General features: G+C 41.9%; 1 pseudogene; it reads right to left on the bottom strand.

The window, feature by feature from the left end:
- Positions 1 to 13,409: 13,409 nt before the first annotated feature.
- LOC102910858 (pre-mRNA-splicing factor 38A-like) lies at positions 13,410 to 14,708 on the bottom strand (annotated as a pseudogene).
- Positions 14,709 to 15,640: the final 932 nt, after the last annotated feature.

The following is a 15,640-nucleotide window of genomic DNA, read 5'->3' as shown; positions in this document are numbered from 1 at the left end:
GAGATGTACTGTCAGCCGTAGACAGTTTTTAACTAGAGGCTGTCCCTTCACCCAAATTCTTAATAGTTCCCTTAAGTGCTTCAATTAGACAAACGTTTCTATTACAGCAGTACTTTTGGTTTGTTCTACTGAAAAACTTCACTTCACGCTCAGGGTGAAATTGCCATATTTAGCTGCTGTAAAGCTCTTCGCCAAATACTACACAGCTATTAGGTGATATAAAGTATTTTTCTAAAAGAGCTAGTAAAGCCAAAAGCGGCACAGCTCCAAACTCGATTTCCTCACTATTTGCATTAACCAGTGACAAAACCTCAGAAACACTAATCGAGCCACTTTCATTCTGGTTCCTTTATAGGAACGTCATTGGAGCTGACTTTTCTTAGTTCAACGCTCCTTACAAATGCTCCAGTAACCACCGAGCTTCATTCTCCTCTTGTGAAAAAACACAAACATGTCCTTGACTCCATATTAAAATGGGATCAAGACCCTTTCATAATCCCGAGCAGGGATCTTTCCATTTCACTTGAGCAAAAGTCGCTTGGGTGCCACTGCGCCAAAATCTATCTGCGGCAGACTGTTCATAGACATCCATATTCAAAAAGTTCAGAATAAAAAGCATGATTTAATGCATTATGTGGCGATTGAGGGTAAATTTCTTCCTTTTATTATTTGAAGTTGTATTTTAAGACTGCTATGAGCGCTTTCCACAATACCTTGTCCCTGAGGATTATAAGGAATACCTCTTTTATGTACGATTTCCCATTGGGTACAAAATTGTAGAAATGCCTTACTACTATATCCAGAACCATTATCAGTTTTAATTTTTGGTAAACCCATATATGAAAAACACTTCAAGCAGTGCATAATGACATGTTTTGTAGCTTCCCCAGGTTGTATACTGGCCGTTAAAAACCCTGAATAAGTGTCAATGGTCACATGTACATATCTTAATTTGCCAAATTCTGCAATATGTGTAACATCCATTTGCCATATATGATTGGAAGAAGACCACGAGGGTTTTCCCCTAAGTGATGGATAGGAAAATGTTTGGACATACCCCACATCATTTAACTATTTGATGAACTACTTCTTTGGTAAGATTGAATTGATTTCTTAAGCTTTTGCTATTTTGATGAAGAGCATATGACTGTTGAGCCATTTCCACTTGGGATAATGCTACTATCTTTGTTAACTTATCAGCCATTGCATTACCCTCAGCTAAAGGACCAGTAAGATTGGACTGAGCTCTATTATGGTCCACAAAGCATGTCAGCTTTCTTTTGTGGAATAGCATCTTGAATTTGTTGAAACATTTTGACTTGATTGTTGTTAGTTCCAATATTTTCACCAAAACTGTTACTATTCAAAAGGAGCCAAGAACGTAGATGTTCTTTCATGAAACATATCCTTCATTAGCTTACTTTGAGAAAAAGCATTTTCAGGATTTAGTATTTTCACTTCATTAGCTTTAACTCCTGATGTTATTAGCAGCTGTGATATTTAACATTGATTTCTTATAAGGAACTTTCAGGTGAAGCAAGTCTTTTGTAAGACAGCTAGATTTTCTGAAGTTTGTTTCCCATCTATAAAGCGGTCATTTCTTTTTTGAATGCCTATTTCCTTGTCTCCTTATTAGATTTGCAAAGGAATTACTCATTGCAGGCTGTTCGTTCAAAAGGCAAAGAACTTTTTAAATTTCAACATAAGTTTCTTCATATCTAAGACAACGTTCAGTGTATAAACTGTTTTCCCTTGTTTTAAGGATTTTAAAGTGGCTTGTTTGCTCTTAAAGGTAGCTTTTTGTCATCCAACTACCGTAAAAACTTTGTACAGCTATTAGGGTAAATAAGGCATTTTACCAATGGAGCCCCAAACCACGAAGCACCTAGTTCCATATCCTTTCAATTTTTCATTGGAACTGACACTTAAACAGACGATTTTCCTTCTTATTCTTTTAAAAGCTGTATTTTAATTTTAGAGCTGACAAAAGTGTTTCAGGGCAATGTCGCCATCTTTAGTGGAAAAACTACCTTTCCCAGAATGCATTTCCCTTATATCAGTCCCTTATATCATTGATTTCCCATAGTTCTTTTCAGGTCTGAGAGTCAACTGGTACTCTTTTACTAGACTTGCCTGGGAGGTTTGAACAAAGTCTCTTGCCTTTGCAATGGGAGATTTGAACAAGCACTTTACATTTTCAGCTATGGCACATTGGGAGATTCCTATTCTCTCAACTGGCTTTAACAGGTATTTCTCCTTCATCAGACACTGGCCCCCAAATCAGAACTGCACCTGCCTCGTTAGCGCGCATTGAGGCTGTCATTTCTGATAGCAACTTTCCTCGGGGCTTGTGTTTGTTTTAACCAGTCAGTGAAAAACAAGATCATGTACAACCACTTTTCCATAGCTCTTTCAGAGAGATTTTCTCCCACTGATCTCATTTTGCTTGTTACTTCCCCCGCAGATGCAGAGCTTCAGGTATCTGTAGCTCTGTACCTCTGCTAGCTGCCTTTGGAGGTAGGGGCTTTTTTTTCCCCCCTGAATCTGCCTAAAACTCTAGCAGCTTTGTCAGGTCATGCATTTTCTGGGGAGGAATCTGTCCCCTCTGTTTCTTCAGAGACTTTCTCCATGACAGTTCCCAGTTTGGTCTCAGTTTATCCCCTCTACCCCAGAAACTGTTTCCGACAACACAATGTCGGCTTTTCCTGCTACTGAAGGTAGGGACTTTTTTGTCTGTTTCTATTTTTCGGGGTCTGAGGTTTGTTTCATAAATCAAGCTTAGCAAGGGAGGTTTTCGCCATCTCTAAACTCCCATTAGGACAGGTGTTTTGCCTCATCAGGCCTTCACCTGGCCCAGTCCCTCAGTAGGTTGGGTTTGCTTGTCTGGGTGCTCAAGGACAGAGCTTATGTCAGAGGCAATCACCTCTCAGGGCCACACTCCCTCATCTCAGGGAGTCAGTTGAAACAAAGCTTTTCTCAAAGAGGTGCTTTCTCTGACAGAAAAGAAAGCTTTACTCCTGGATAGTTCTGTTCTGCCCTGGCTGGGCTCTTTCCCCAGACAGCATTCTGACTCAGCAGCACAACTGCTTCAGACACAGTTCAGCTTTACTGTTTTCCCAGAAAGGTCCTTTCTCTGATAGGAAAGGTTTTCTTAGATTTCTTTTTGCAGTTGTGGACCTATCAACCCGGGACTTGTAGGAAAGTGGACAACTGTGCCGTTCCCACTGGCTTTAGCTTTGTTTGTTCATTAGCAATCTTCCCCTGGGTCCTGCACCTTCCTGCCTCAGCTCTGTGCTCCAGGAAGTTTACAACTGCAGGAACCCCAGTATCCCCGAAATGCACTCCAACTCAGAGACGCTGGCCAGTCGCCCCTGGGTTTTTGGTCAGAAGCGAGGATACAATGCTAACAGTTTCAGGGAATCTTTGCATAGGACATTAGGAGCACCTTTTCATTCTGAAACGCTCACTCAACCTTTGCTGCCTCAGCTCAGCTGTAACTGAAAAGCTTGGCCTTTTTGCTTTTCTCAGGTAAAGTTTGCTGCCCTTTTGGGCTCTCTGTAGCTCTTCACCCACACTCTCCCAAGCGTTTCCCTGTGGGCCGTTTACCCACCACCCCCACAGCTTCCCAGAGTTTTCTTGAGTGCGAGCAGCAGGAAATATTAGATAGAAGGATTTATAGCGGAGAGTCTTGCGGAGATAAACAGATAGAAAATAAAGGATAGCCTCGAGAGGGTCTGGAACCTATTCCAACGGGCCCCGACTGTCTCTTGACAGGGTTTTTATAGAGACGCCAAGGGGTGGAGCAAAAGACCTCCTCCCCCAGCACAGCCAAGTGCAGACCATCTCAGACACCTGCACTCAGGCCCGTGGTCCTGATCATCCTCTATTCGGACCTGCTGGGTAAAGCCACGAGGAACCCCAGAACGGGCTCCCACAGGCCCCCCCCCTTCTTAATATATAAAAAAATAACTATTAATGGCTTACAGCAATCTCCATAGCTGTTACACTTCCCAGTATGGGAGTAGAGGATGATATAAATGGCATTTCTCTTTTGAATTAAGTCCAAGGTGACCACAGCAGTCTTAGCTGCCTCAAGCCCTTTCTAAACCAAAACTCTTAAGGCGACTACAAACTTAAAGAATCCCTTAGCTTCATCATTACCATTAACATGTTAACATAAATATCGCTATACATAGTCACAATTCTCTCCATCTTACAACTCAAAACAAACTCTTAACAGAACCATTAGAATTAGCATATATGGTGCTATATATAATTAACAATTTTCTCCGTCTTACAACTTTAACTCAGTCATTTGAATTTTCTTGTTAACAGAACATAGGAAAAACTTCGATGTATTCACATCAAACTTAAACATTTCCTCAATTCCACAAAGCCAGGGTGCATTAATATCAATACGTTTCTGCGAACATAATTCAATCTCATATCTCCTCCTTTTCTTTATAATTTTTAAGCAAAACCTCAAAGCCTAGTTAGAAAACCCAAACTTTTCTGTTTAAACAGTTCCATTTGTAACACAAAACCAGTTCCATAAGTAATTCCATTTTTACATAAACAGTTCCACAAAACAATTCATAAATTTCCAATTAATAAAGCATATATGCATACACAAAATTGCATCTTGATTCTAAGTAGAAATACATTTCTTCATTTAAACAGTTCCATTTTTAACCCAATTCCAGAAAACTGTTCCTAGGTCATTACTATAAGTAAGCTCAATATTGTCCCATTGCAATGAAATCTCTATTGTTCATTTCACTTAAGTACCAAAATTCAAATGATAAATATTGGTACTAGCCTTCCAAATTTGAAGAAATCCATAACCAAAATGTTTTTGTAATTTTATCTCATTTTAAGTTCAAAAAGTTCAAACAAGAAATAAATTCTGGTATCAGGCTTTCACTTCCAAATATGACGAGACGTTTTTCAACCAAAACTTTTTGCAGTTAAATTTTGTTCAAACAAGCGTCTCTGCAAATTTTGTTCTCAAAGACAGACCTTTTTAGTATAGTAATATTTTAAACCGCACCATTTTTGCTGTTAGGTCAGGTTTTTCTGTGCTGTGTTGATATTCCATGGATCTCAGTCGTGGATGCCTTGTGCTGGTTCTGGCCTCCGAAATTCTTAGCTTCTTAGCTGCTTCTGGAGCTTTTGAAACCATTCAGACTGCCTACCTTGCAGTCTACTAGGACACTATCTCCTGTGTCTCAGGTGTTTTCACCATATACATTAATAGACTCACACTTAACATTTACACTTTTTCACAAACTCACATAACATGTGCTTAAGCATAAACTCACTCAACATTACACATTTTTACAAACTCACATTAACATCTACTTATTTATATTTTAAGGAAACTATAGAACTACTTTAGCAAATATATTTCTTATTAATTCTCATATACTTATATTCATGCCATCTTATTTCTTATTTAAACTTACATTTACAACTAGCATCTTACAAGCTTATTACTACATGTCTTAAGACTACCTTAGATACTTCTTACAAGCTTATATTCTTAAAGGAACTCTATAGATCTATTTTACAAACTTATATAGGCTACCATTAGCATATATCTAACTTAGCAAACACCTAAAGATTTCTTAACAGATCTAACAAGACAGAATTTTTACAAACCCACATATCTTATATTCGTCTTTCTACTTCTTACTCTTAATTATTATCACCATCTATCAGAAAGATTCTCTTAACTAGACAGGAAGTGCGTACATCATTTCTAAAGTTTACAGTTTATAGTTAGCTTTGTTATAAAGCACTGGGATTTAGTGAGTGTTGTCATTATAGACTTGTGATACTTGTTGCTAGGGGATTGTAACATTCTCAGGACAAAGCCACACCCCAAAGTTGTGAGTGGGCCTTTTTGAACCGGCAGAGATGCACTGTCAGCGGTAAACGGTTTTTAACTAGAGGCTGTCCCTTCACCCAAATTCATAATAGCTCCCCTACGAACTTCAACTCAAACAAATGTTTCTATCACAGCAGTACTTTTGATTTGTTCTACTGAAAAACTTTAAGCTGAGGGTGAAATTATCATATTTAGCTGCTGTAAAGCTCTTCGCCAATACTGCACAGCTATTAGGTGATATAAGGTATTTTTCTAAAGAAGTTTGTAAAGCCAAAAGCAGCACAGCTCCGAACTCTTATTCCTCACTGTTTGCATTAAACCAGTGACAAAACCTCAGAAGCACTAATCGAGCCACTTTCATTCTGGTTCCTTTATAGGAACGTCATTGGAGCTGACTTTTCTTAGTTCCACACTCCTTACATCAAACGCTCTGGTAACCACCAAGCTTCATTCTCCTCTTGTGAAAAAACACCAACATGTCCTCCACCCCATATTAACACAGGATCGGGACCCTTCCATAATTCCGAGCAGGGATCTTTCCATTTCGTTTGAGTTTCAGGATTTAGTATTTTCACTTCATTAGCTTTAACTCCTGATGTTATTAGCAGCGGTGATATTTAGCATTGGTTTCTTATAAGGAACTTTCAGGTGAAGCAACTATTTTTTGAGACAGCTAGATTTTCTGAAGTTTGTTTCCCATCTATAAAGCAGTCATTTCTTTTTTGAATGCCCGTTTCCTTGTCTCCTTATTAGATTTGCAAAGGAATTACTCATTGCAGGCTGTTCGTTCAAAAGGCAAAAACTTTTTTAATTTCAACATAAGTTTCTTCATATCTAAGACAATGTTCATTGTATAAACTGTTTTCCCTTGTTTTAAGGATTTTAAAGTGGCTTGTTTGCTCTTATAGGTAGCTTTCTTGTCCAAATACCGTAAAAATTTGCACAGCTATTAGGATAAATAAGGCATTTTACCAATGGAGCCCCAAACCGCGAAGCACCTAGTTCCGTATCCTTTCAATTTTTCAGTGGAACTGACACTTAAACCCTTAGACGATTTCCCTCCTTATTCTTTTTAAAGGCTGTACTTTAAGTTTACCATGAACGTATTTTCGAGCTGACAAAAGTGTTTCAGGGCAATGTCACCATCTTTAGCAGAAAAACTATCTTTCCCAGAATGCATTTCCTTTATATCAGTCCATAATATCAGTCCCATATCAGTCCATAATATCAGTCCCATATCAGTCCCATATCAGTCCATAATATCAGTCCATAATATCAGTCCCTTATATCAGTCCCTTATATCAGTCCCTTATATCAGTCCCTTATATCAGTCCCTTATATCAGTCCCTTATATCAGTCCCTTATATCAGTCCCTTATATCAGTCCCTTATATCAGTCCCTTATATCAGTCCCTTATATCAGTCCCTTATATCAGTCCCTTATATCATTTCCCATATTTCTTATCGGGTTTGAGAGTCAACTGGTTGTCTTACTAGACTTGCTTACAAATTCTTGCCCGGGAGGTTTGAGCAATGATTTTTGCTTTTGCAATGGGAGATTTGAACAAGCATTTTACATTTTCAGCTATGGCACATTGGGAGGTTTCTATTCTCAGCTGGCTTTAACAGGTGTTTCAACTTCATCAGACACTGGCCCCCGAATCAGAACCACACCTGCCTTGTTAGCTGGCATTGAGGCTGGCATTTCGGATAACAACTTTGCTTGGGGCTTGTGCTTGCCTTAGCCAGCCAGTGAAAAACAAAATCATTTGCAACAGAGCTTTTCCATAGCTCCTTCAGAGATTTTCTCCCACTGATCTTATTCTCATTTTGCTTGTTCGTCCCCCTCCCCCAGATGCAGAGCTTCAGGTATCTGTCTGTGGCTCTGTACCTCTGCTAGCTGCCTTTGGAGGTAGGGACTCCCCCCCACCCCCCGAATCTGCCTCAAACTCTAGCAGCTTTGTCAGGTCATGCATTTTCTGGGGAGGAATCTGTCCCCTCTGTTTCTTCAGAGTCTTTCTCCCAGACAGTATCCAGTTTGGTCTCAGTTTATCCCCTCTACCCCAGAAACAGTTTCCGACACTACAGTGGCGGCTTTCCCTGCTACTGAAGGTAGGGGCTTTAGTCCGTTTCTGTTTTCGGGGTCTCCATGGTTTGCGAACAGACTAATAATCTAACAAGGGAGGTTTTTGCCATTTCTAAACTCCCATTAGGACGGGTGTTTTGCCTCATCAGGCCTTCACCTGGCCCAGTCCCCCAATGGGTTGCATTTGCTTGTCTGGGTGCTCAAGGACAGAGCTTATGTCAGAGGCAATCACCCCTCAGGGCTACACTCCCTCATCTCATCGGGAGTCAGTTGAGACAAAGCTTTTCTCAAAGAGGTGCTTTCTCTGACAGAAAAGAAAGCTTTACTCCTGGATAGTTCTGTTCTGCCCTGGCTGGGCTCTTTCCCCAGACAGCGTTCTGACTCGGCAGCGCAACTGCTTCAGACACAGTTCAGTTTTACTGTTTTCCCAGAAAGGTCCTTTCTCTGACAGGAAAGCTTTTTCTCAGATTTCTTTTTGCAGCTGTGGACCTATCAACCCGGGACTTGTAGGAAAGCGTGCAACTGTGCTGTTCCCACCGGCTTTAGCTTCATTTGTTCAGTAGCAATTTTCCCCTGGGTCCTGCACCTTCCTGCCTCAGCTCTGTGCTCCAGGAAGTTTACAAAGGCAGGAACCCTAGTACCCCCGGAATGTACTCCAACTCAGAGACGCTGGCCAGTGGCCTCTGGGTTTTTGGTCAGAAGCAAGGATACAATGCTAACAGTTTCAGGGAATCTTTACATAGGACTATTAGGAGCACCTTTTCATTCTGAAATGCTCACTCAAAACCTTTGCTGCCTCAGCTCCTCTGTAACTGAAAAGCTTGGCTTTTTTGCTTTTCTCAGGTAAAGTTTGCTGCCCTTTTGGGCTCTCTGTAGCTCTTCACCCACACTCTCCCCAAGCGTTTCCCTCAGGGTACTCTGACCCACTGTCTTTTACTAGCTTGAAGAGACAGAGCTTAGAAGGGGTTTTTAGAAACTTGTCCTTGCCTCCTGCATTGCAGGGATGATTTTTAAAGCTTGAAAGAGAACTTAGAGGTTTTTCTGTCTTAAGAGGTTTGTTGTTTTCCCTTAGAGCTAATCACAGGTGGTCTACATACTAATATCTTCAGGTGATTCTAATTTTTGTCCTCTTAGGACAAATTTAGTTTTTAAGTTTAAGAGAGCTTTTGAGAAAGATTAAGGCTTTTTAGAAAGATTTTTTCCCCCCAAATTTTCCAAGAAAAGCTTTATAGCTTAAGAGAAAGATTCACCCCCCCCCAGGAGAAAGACCAACTTTCCCCAAAACTTCCCAACTTTAAACTTTGACTTCTTACACCCCCATTTTTGCTTCAGGGAGAAAACTTTCTCCTGCTGCTTGGACTTAGCATTTCAGCTGTCCCCAGGTCAAAAGCTTCCATAGGAACTTTTTCTTCCCCATAAGCTCAAAGAAGAGCTTTTTTTACTTCCCATAAAGCCCAAAGAAAGATTTTTTTCCCCAGTTTGCTTTCATAGCCCGTAAAGTTAGAAAATTGAAGAGTTTTTCTGTCTAGTTGCCTTACTTATTTTTTCCTACACAATCTTACACTTCTAAGTTTTTCCTACACTATATTACTACCCTATACCTTACTTATTTTTCACAGATAGAATTTGAGAAAGGGATAGCATATAGAAAATTTTGACAGAAGAGAATTTCGCTGCAGCATCAGACATCCTTCCAGTCTGCTTTACTTTTCTCTCGAGGATAAAAACCCCTGCCTTCCCCAAAAATATATATAAAAAATACTTATTTTTTCATAATACCGGCATGCCTTTCCACTGGCAGGGCTGACTCAGCACTTTCACCAAAAACTCTGTAATAAAACTATTATTTTCCTTTATCTTTAGTCCTTATTACTTTGTCTTAAGTCCCTGTTCATTTGTCTTTAGTCCCCCCTTTTTTGTTCCCCCTTTTTCTTCAGTCCCTTTTTTCTTTTTTCTTTAGTCCCTGTTCGGGCACCAATCTGTGGGGCGTTTACCCACCACCCCCACAGCTTCCCAGAGTTTTCTTGAGTGCGAGCAGCAGGAAATATTAGATAGAAGGATTTATAGCAGAGAATCTTGTGGAGATAAACAGATAGAAAATAAAGGATAGCCTCAAGAGGGCCTGGAACCTATTCCAAAGGGCCCCAACTGTCTGTGGCCCAGGGTTTTTATAGAGACGCCAAGGGGTGGAGCAAAAGACCTCCTCCCCCAGCACAGCCAAGTGCAGACCATCTCAGACACCTGCACTCAGGCCTGTGGTCCTGATCACCCTCTATTTGGACCTGCTGGGTAAAGCCACGAGGAACCCAAGAACGGGCTCCCACAAGAGAGTAGTTAAATTAGATCACTCAGGTGGTCCTGAACTGGGTAGTGGGTAATATGTGTTACCTGCTTATCAGGAATGACACTGTAAAACAAGAGACAACAGGCTTGAATAGCTCCTATCTAATAGTGGGATGAGATACAAATGATTCCATTTCTGTGATAGGAGAACCAGGGCTCTGATATTTTTAATTCTGGCTTTGGAGAAGCACAGTTCAGCTGAGAGCCATTGGGATGAGGACACAGAGGCTTCCAGTTTGAGGAGACAAGACCAGCTGAGGATCCGGTGAGGTGAGGTGAGATAGCTGTGACTTGTTCTGTCTCTCTGATCTACCAGCACTGACCCCAATAACTGGCCTCGGGTTTGATTTTATTAATAAGAACTTTTAAGATTAATGTTACAGACAGCCCTGATTCTTTCCATGACCAAAGGTGCAGGGAAGTGTCCAGCTAAGCCCTTCTGGCTCTTCTGGGTTTGTCATGTCCACAAGCTCCCATCTCCCTGGCACCTCACCTCACAGAGCATCATGTTTGGACACTGGAGAATTTGACAGACCTAAGTTTCATATCAGCATGGTGTTTCTGAGAGTTCTTCCCCCATCTGATCCATGTGGGTAAGCACCTTTTGTGACAACTGATGTGAAAAAGGCCAGAGTAGCGCCATATGCATTCATCAGAGGATTTTGCCTACATCTTTCCAAGGTCAAAAGCTCAACCCTCTATCCTCAGTGAATTACTGCTTACATGACACACCTTGCCACATGGATTCTCAGACTATGAAGCTCACTGAATCCAGCATTGATGTCTGGCACTGATACAGCTTTAGATAAAACTTGAAGATATGGCCCTACTTGGGGCATAACACAATCATGACATTTCATTCACAAAGAGCAGCTGTCTCTGAGATGACATTTAGTGTAATGGTGTCCTCTCAGTCTGAGAGTGGATAAGCCTTGCCCAAGAAGGGGTTAGATTGTGTCCAATACGTGAAAACCAAAGATTTGTGCACATATTTATCCCCTTTTTGATTTTTTTTTCGTTTTTTTTTTTTTGAAGCAGAGCTGGCAATCTTTTTCATTTCTTGGGTGACCAATGAGTTTATTGGGGTGTGTTGTGAGAGTAACAGATGTTGCTTACATCAGCATGGAAATCCCAAAGTCAACCCCAACCTGAGTAATGACTCAGAAGTGCTGAATGCCAAGAGATCTATGTGTGGTTTTCACATAGCTCAATAGATCCAAGAGTCTCCTCTTTCCAGCAGTCCACTTTCAGATTTGGCATTTGAAAGAACAGATGTTTTAGCACAGTGTTAAAGGGAGGCACCCAAGGAGAGGACAAGACACACTCAAGCAAGGAGTCTTCCCTTTACAGTTGCCATGCATCTGGTTTGGGAGGCATCTGGTGTTACATGCACAGAACCCATTCTCTATTGGTGAATGGGATCATGTGTGGTTGCTGATGTGCACTGGATAGAAGTCCACCAGGAATGTAAAAAGGTTCACTGTCTTCCTAGTGAGGTTCCTAGAGCCTTGTAGGAATAAAGCTGAATATGCCAATGCCTGAAGCACAATAGAAGATCATTTAATACTCCTTTTTAAACACATCTCGCTACAAAAGTAATGTTGTCTTGGTGTAGATAATCTGCAAAGATATTATTGTTTTGGAATTCTTTTTTTTCTCAAAGTTTTCTCTTAGTATATACTAATGATACATAATAATGGGTTTCATTATGACATTTTCAAGACCCCAATATTCTCTGGACCATGGCCTAGCACTGTAGAACTTCCTCCTTTGGTCTTTTCTATTCTTTTCTTTTTTTGGTAAAAACTGCTTTTAATATTGCTAAAACAACAGCAAACAATAGAAATGTTTATTCTAGGACCAGATATTGCTTCCTGAGAAGATGGTTCCTGTAAGGCAGCTGGTCTTTACAATTCTTCTTAGGATTAGAGATCCAAGAAGACAATCATTTCTACCCCCTCAAAGGAGAAAAGGTAAGTGCAGGCAAAAGGAACTGTTTTAGCTAAGTTTGTAATAGTCTCTAGTGTCAGAGCCTTCGGACATAGTAAAACTTTTACTTTGCTTTGATATCTTCAGACCCTTTAGTGTTCTTGACTTACTGATCCTTCTACCTTTGTGAATGGCTCATTCCAGTATTTACTAGGTGACCTGTCTTACTAGTCCCAAAGGTGAGCATTGCCTGTGGTGCTTCTGTTTGACCTTACATCGATTCACACTCCCTTGGGCCTCTAACCATCTTTGACAATTCTTAGCCCTGGCCCAGATCACTAGGCTGAGCCCCACTAGTCCCTATTTCCATCCCCATAGAAATACCCTGGGATGTCTTCAGCTTGCTAAACTGGATGTGTCCCTTCATTAGCACAGCCCTCTCACTCCCATCCCATCTAAAAGCAGTCTCTAATGTTACCTAGCAACTTAGGTCAAAACTACAAACCGTATTCTGCTTCAGCCTGTGTTGAGATTACTTACAGGTGTGAACCACCTTACCTGGCTTGTATAAAGGATGTTATGTGCAATCATGTTGAATTGTTTCATGAAACTGAATTAAAATGAAATCCAGGGAAACCTTTACATTTGAATGTATTTTGTTCTTACAAAACTGATAACTGGTAACTTTGCATGTTTAATGTACTACTGCTGTGTTTAGTGAATGAAAAGTTAGGAATTACTGTGCTTTCCTAGCTGGGTCACAGCAGTATCAACCACAGAACTCCCAGGTTTTCATAGAGAAAGCAGAAACTAAAGAAAAATGACAACTATGACCGATTTAGTTACAAATATAAAAAGGATCACCACGAGGCTACATCTCTTCATTCTCATGAATCTCCCCAACTCCCAGATCCTCTTGACCCTTTTTAAGGATGAATAACCATAGCTGGTTAGGTCAAAACCTGACCTTGATTTGGTCAAAAACATACTTCAAAGATGTTGATTATAATTGAAAGAGATACAAACCTTAGCACCTCTGTAATATTAAAATAAAAACAAGACAGAAACCAACCAAACGACTTTATTTTTTTATTTTGTTTTTTCGAGACAGGTTTTCTCTTGTGTAGTTTTGCGCCTCTCCTGGAACTCACTTGGTAGCCCAGGTTGGCCTCGAAACTCACAGGGATCCACCTGCCTCTGCCTCCCGAGTGCTGGGATTAAAGGCGTGCGCCACCACTGCCCACCCACGTCTTTATTTTTTAAAAACCCAAAATACGCAAGGCCAGGACTTTATTTTTTAAAAATCCAAAATATGCATATCGGCCTGAAGAGGAGATCTTGATGCTTTCACTAAACATATTCTTCTCCTATCCACAGGAGGCCATCCACAGGAGGACCAAAGTCAAAAGGAATCCATTACTCATTTCCTCTCCGGCTCTTCTTGTGGCTTTTCTTATTAGACCTTTCAGGAGATTTGGAGTGACTCCTGAGTGACTACAGTGGTGCCCTGGAGATTTAGAGCGGGATCTATGTCGTCTGTCTCGGGACCTGCTTCGATGGCGTTGTGGACTCTTGCTCCTATGCCTTTCTCGGCTCGGAGAAGGGCTTCTTCTTTTGGGGGATCTACTTCGCCTCCTGGGAGACGGACTCCGACTCCTCCTGGAGCGCAGTGCAGGAGAACGTCGTGGCTTGTCCAGGTCTCAGTAGCTTCTTCGGCGATGGTCAGGTGATGGGACTCTTTCCAGCTTCTCCTCTTCTTCTTCCTCCTCCTCCTCCTCGCTGGATTCCACATCATCCATGTCCTCCTCCAGAGCACTAACTCGGGGCTCCAGTTGTTCAGCTTCCTCCAGCACATAGCGTTTCTGTAGCCGGGGCAAAATGATATCACAGACTCTCTCACTGTGCAGAAGTTCATCAATGAACTCATCTACGTGCATCAGTTCAAACTCCCCATTCTGGTTCTGGCTCTTGATTTTTCGATAGTCGTTGTACAAAGGCTCCAGGTACTTGTAGCAATCAATTGCAGTTCCTGTGAGCCTCATGTAAAGTGCCCCCAACATCCGGACGTACTTGAAATCTTCATTTTTTATGAACAATGTTCATTTTTATGAACAATGATATCCTTGAAATCTTCATTTTTTATGAACTTGAAATCTTCATTTTTTATGAACTTGAAATCTTCATTTTTTATGAACTCAACAATGATATCCTTCTGAGGCTGAATCTGAAGCATCTTCAAGGTTAAACACAGAAAAGGAGTTGGCTTTATGTTTCCACCGTAGACACCACCCACAAACCTTAACTCCATGGCTTTGTCGACTACAAGTTCAGCCGTAAGGCCAAAGCACTCTTCTTTCCAGTACCTTGATTCATAGATGCGCGTGCGAATGATTTTCTCCACCAGATACTGAGGGTTGGTGCCATGGATGCTGTGAGCATCCTTGACCGTACGGTTCGCCATCTTAGAACGCTTTCGATTCTGTTTCCGTGGGCTTCTTCAATAGGTCACCTCGGGGTTTTAAAAAACAGACGTGCAGAGGCAGAGGAAACCCTTCTAAGACCTGCAGGCCACCAGCTTGGAACAGGAATGGCGGCGCCGCACCCTTTCCCGGGACTAAGCAAGACTAGTCTCAGAGATGGCGGAAGCACTTCAGGAGCCAGCGGTGGGCGTGGCGAGGGTGTGGAGAACGCCAATCAGAACCAAGCTGTGGGCGGGGTCATGGCTGGTGAAGGGAAGAAAAGTTCTCCCCTGTGATGTGGGCCTGGGCTGGAAGCGTGGGAAGCACGGGGAATCGGCCAGCCCTGGCAATGTTTGCACACGTGTGGTGAGTGAGGCTCCCGGCCCGCTGGTCGCGGTCTTTCTCCACAGACTCATGGCTTTCGTTCCACACACTTACACCCAGAGCAGAGCCTGTTCAGTGGCGGGCACGCCCTCCTTAGTTCTTTTGTGTGCTTCCTAGCATGACACAGCCATGCCTTTCCCAGCCTCCTCTAATAATTCAAACTTCCTACTGTTGCACTGTAGCGGCTCCAATGCATTCCTGTCCAGTCTCTTGTCCCAGCCATTAAGGGCAGCTGTTCTCCCTACCCTCAGTCGTTTCTCCATGTATCCTGGGCTTCCTGTTGCCGCTTCTGGATAGAAGACTTTTTCACAGCTCAGCTGGTGTGCTGGTTAGAATTTGAATGACCCCTATAGACTCATATATTTGAGTGTTTGGTTCCCAGGTGGTGGACTCTTTAGGAGGCATGGTCTTATTGGAGAAGGTATTTCCCTGTGGATGGGGCTTAAGGTTTCAAAAACCCACGCCAGGCCCAGTCTAACTCTCTGGCTCCTGCTGGTGTGGTGGATCAGGGCGCAATCTCTCCGCTGCAGCAAGAGCCCACAGCACCATG

The sequence above is a fragment of the Peromyscus maniculatus genome, chromosome 5 (genome assembly GCF_049852395.1).
Source record: "Peromyscus maniculatus bairdii isolate BWxNUB_F1_BW_parent chromosome 5, HU_Pman_BW_mat_3.1, whole genome shotgun sequence".
In the NCBI taxonomy this organism is placed as follows: Eukaryota; Metazoa; Chordata; class Mammalia; order Rodentia; family Cricetidae; genus Peromyscus; species Peromyscus maniculatus.
Note: the sequence above shows the minus strand (reverse complement) of the source record. Positions and strands in the feature narration are given on the sequence as shown.